The following is a 4,422-nucleotide window of genomic DNA, read 5'->3' as shown; positions in this document are numbered from 1 at the left end:
TGACTCCTTGGACTTTCAGTGACAGAAAAATGACAGGCTCTTGGGGAGTGACCTGAGGGGCTAGGAGGCTGTGACTAGCAAAGCGCAAAGGGATTTCCTCAGTTCTGAACCCACCTGAACTCATGGGCAACATTAAAGTATCTGTGGATAAACATTCTAGAAACTAATTCCAGATCCTGGGAAAAAGCTTCCACAAAGATGGGCAGAAGGCCAGGTGGGGGTGGCGCATGCCTTTAGTCCCAGCCCTCGGGAGGCAGAGGCAGGAGGATCTCTGTGAGTTCGAAGCTAGCCTGGTCTCCAAAGCGAGTTCCAGGAAAGGCGCAAAGCTACACAGAGAAACCCTGTCTCAGGCAGGAAAAAAAAAAAAAAAATGGGCAGGAGATGTTGCCATAGTAACTCAGAGATCTGTGAGTCTGAACAGAGAGCAGGAAAAAGGCAGAAGCATTGAACCCTGCCCTGGCTCTTCAGACCCTAGGTCCTTGGGTATGTAGGCATGGGACTTGTTTTGCCTCCCAGCCTGGAGTCATGTGTCCACACAACTATTTACTTTCCTGCATGGGCGTGACATCATGCCCTTCAGGAGGACAGAAACAGACAGCTGTCTCTGTGTTTGGATGGGCAAGTCAAGGACTAAAGGGTACTAGCACTGTCCAAGGTCACAGAACCCAGGAAACACACACAAGGACATTTGTTCCTGCAATAGCACTTGGCAAAGCTTTCTTTGTGCCTGTCCTGGGAAATGCTCCAGCCTCCAGTCCTCCATTAGAGTTATAGGGACCCCTGGATCAGGGTACAAGAGGAGCTGGCACAACAGTGATCACGGCTTAGGGGAGCAACTCCTGAGACGCGCACAGACTTTAACCAACTGTCCTGCACTCCCCAACCTCCTTCCGTCTGCCCACCTGAGCAGAGCACAATTTCTGTGACTGAGCAGCGGAGGGCAGTTGAGCTACAGAGGCCTCGAAGCAGCTACCAGACTATCTGTTGGTACCCCAGACCCCCAGCTCTTGCCCGCCCACGCTGGCACAGTTGCGATCCAGGGCGCCTGGGCAGAGAGCCAGAGGGAATTTTCCACCTGCCTGTCTGTGTTGTCTGCTCCGTGGTCTGGAGCCTGGGCCTGGGGAGGGGCAGCCCCCCTGGGTATCTGGAAGAGAACTCCTGGGATGTTTGGGAGCTCTTCCCTCACTGACTCCATGACCCAACAGGGTCTCCCTTCTTTTCCCCAAGAGAGATGCAGGGATGGCTGAGAACTTGGGAAGGTTGGTCTTTGGAAGGAGCCTTAACTTACCAAACCGAGCCCTTGCCTTGTACAGCTGGTTATACGCTGGCACCGGGATGTGCCAGTGGGCATACCTCAGGTTACAGAGGGAAATGGAAGCCAAGTAATGGCTCAGAGCCAAGCTTCCAGACTCACAGTCCAGGGTCTGTCACCACCTGTCTGTCCTCCTAAGAAGTCTCCCTCCCCCGGCTCTTCCCCTCCATCCGAATTTGAGGCAGGCTTAGTGGGAGAAAGGCATGACATCTCTCTTCACCTATCCCTAGGTCAGAGCCAACAGGACTGTAACAAAAGACAGGTCAGCAAGAGCAAAGCGTAGCGCACGTAGCCAGACAGCACTTCCCATAGCCCGGAGCCTTCAGAAACGAAGACCCAGAGACCCAGAGGAGGAGGATTCTCTGCTAAGGTTGGATGGAGAGCAGACAGCTAGAGAGACATACATCCAGCCCCAAGGAAGCCATGGAACTAGACTGAGGGGGCCCAGCAAAGGCATTTAGATAGCTCCTGCTCTGGCTTTAACCTACCTTCTTCCTGGATGTGGGGTAGGATCCCTTGGAACAAGAGTCTCCAGGGGAGAAGGGAGGAGAGACCCGACTCTTTGTTTTGTTTTGTTTTGTGTTCTGAGACAGGGCTTCTCTGCGTAGCTTTGGAGCCTTTCCTGGAACTTCCTCTATAGACCAGGCTGGCCTCGAACTCACAGAGATCCTCCTGCCTCTGCCTCACGAGTGCTGGGACTAAAGGCGTGCACCACCACTGCCCAGCAACACCTGACTTTCTTAAGTGTTATATGACTTCCAGGGAGAGGGGCCCTAGTTTCTGTGATCTCCCTTGGGGAAGATTTCTGCTGTTTATCACTGAGTTTGGGAGAACAAAGTGTTAGGAGACCTGAAGATGGGAGCCATCAGAGACCATGCCAGAGTCTGCAGCATGCTAAGATACCATACTTTGGGGTATCATGTTCTGAGCCCCAACATAAGACTATCAGTTCCCAGTCCAATCACATCTTGCTCCCTGATGTCAGTTTTCAACACAGGGGGTGTCCAGGCCTAGCCCAGCCCTGCACACCTCCTCAGAGTAAGCGGCAACCTTGCTGGCCCCTGCCACTTTCAGGGTGTCTTTACCTCTGCCAGGTGTCCTCAGGCTGAGGGTGGGGCAGGGCTGCTCCACCAGCAACACTGGAGGTGGCATGGAGGGGGGACGGGGGAGACAGAGGGTGGGGAGGAGTGGGGGGGCTGAAACCACTGGTGACCATGGAAGGCTGAGGGCCAGGGAGGAGATTATACACTATAGACTCGGGTGCTAAGTGGCTTGGCAGGGCCCACTTGGAACCTTTTTCTCCCCACTCCCTTTACCTTGCTAGGAACTCTACCCTATCTTGACCTCAGGTCACCTGTGGGAGTAGGGCCAGCAGAGTCCCAGGTCCCAAGCCTGGAGCCTGTATCTCTCCCCGCTGGGGTTAGGTGACCAGGCACACCTATACCTCCCTCCCAGGAGTAAACAGTAAATGGAAGGCCCAGGGCGGGGGTGGGGCAGGCTGAAACTGGGTGCTGAGAGCAGGGTGAGTCATGTTCTTGCTGGCCTTGCAGCTATCCGGTACTAGAGGGGGAGGACAGAGCTGAGCCAAAATGGGGACAACTGGGTCCCGTGATCGTGATCCTCTTCCCCGGGACTCTTGAACTCAGCATTGGGAAACTGATCCTCCAACCTCTGTTTTGTTGAGGTAGGAGGCTGGCCCCTGGGATTGTTCCATAGAGGACACGTGGCTTATCTAGAGACACACAGAAAACAGTCTCAGGTCTCCAAAATCATTCATGAGTTCCAATCCTAGAGCCGGTAGATGGTCTCTGTCCTGCCGGGAAGAGGATTCCAGAGGACCTGCAAACACACTCATTGCCAGGATGCAGCCAAACCACAGGGCTTCCTGGGTGGGGTGACGCTACAGCTCCTCTGCCTCTCTGACGTCAGCTGAGTGTCACCAATCCCTGGAGGCCCTGCCCAGCGGTATGACATCACAGGGCTGGATCCCACACGCTGTAAAGGGTTCCACCCTGAGAGCCGGAGGAAAGACCCAATTCTGCCCCCTGAAGCTACACAATGCAATCCAGAAGGGATAGGTCTGCTGAGTGCAGGGTGACCGATACTCCCTCTCCTCACCCCACCCCCCACTCCCCGGAGACGCAGGATCCCAGGAGCTCCATGCCCTGGGTGACTGAGTCAGCTCTTCCTTCACTGGTGGTGAGTTGTGAACAACCCAGTCAAGCTTTTGCTGACAGCACATAGTACTGTGGTTAAGTGGTGGAATTTTGAGAATTCACAGTATCGGTCATCATGGTTCTTCACCAATCAGCTGTGAGATCTGGGCTGGGCCTGACCTCACAGGACTGAAGGTGCCTACCCATGGATTGTTGTGCAGATTAAATGAAATGACCTGGTTGTCCCTCAGGCACAATGCCTGGCAAGAGCTCAGCCAGTGTGTGTGTGTGTGTGTGTGTGTGTGTGTGTGTGTGTGTGTGTGTGTACACGTGCGCGTGGAGACTGGACTCAGGGCATGTTGTATTGCTGAGTTAACATCCCCAGGGCCTGAGCTCAACATTTGTGAGAAAAACACACAGGCACAGGGGTACATATTGTTAAATTTTTGAATATTTCTAGAAGTTTATGTGTATGGGTGTTTTGCCTGCATGTATGTATGTGCACCATGTGCATGCCTCGTGTCCACAGAAGCCAGAAGAATGTTAGGTCTCCTGGAACAGGCAGTTGTGAGCTGCTATGTGGATACTGGGAATCGAACCCAGGACCTCTGGATGATCAGCTAGTGTTCTTAAATACTGAGTCATCTCTCCTGTCCCTATAGTTGAGATTTTTGTTTTTTGTTTTCTTTTTTTTTTTAAGATCTTCAAAAAATAACAATAGGCCGGGTGGTGGTGGCACACGCCTTTAGTCCCAGCACTCAGGAGGCAGAGACAGGCGGATCTCTGTGAGTTCGAAGCCAGCCTGGTCTACCAAGCGAGTTCCAGGAAAGGCACAAAGCTACACAGAGAAACTCTGTCTCAAAAAACAAAAACAAAAACAAAACAAAACAAATAATAATAATAACAATAAACCAAAGTCTTAAGCCTTACATTCACAGAAAAAATCGTGCCTTC

The sequence above is a fragment of the Onychomys torridus genome, chromosome 11 (assembly GCF_903995425.1).
Source record: "Onychomys torridus chromosome 11, mOncTor1.1, whole genome shotgun sequence".
Classification (NCBI taxonomy): Eukaryota; Metazoa; Chordata; class Mammalia; order Rodentia; family Cricetidae; genus Onychomys; species Onychomys torridus.
Note: the sequence above shows the minus strand (reverse complement) of the source record.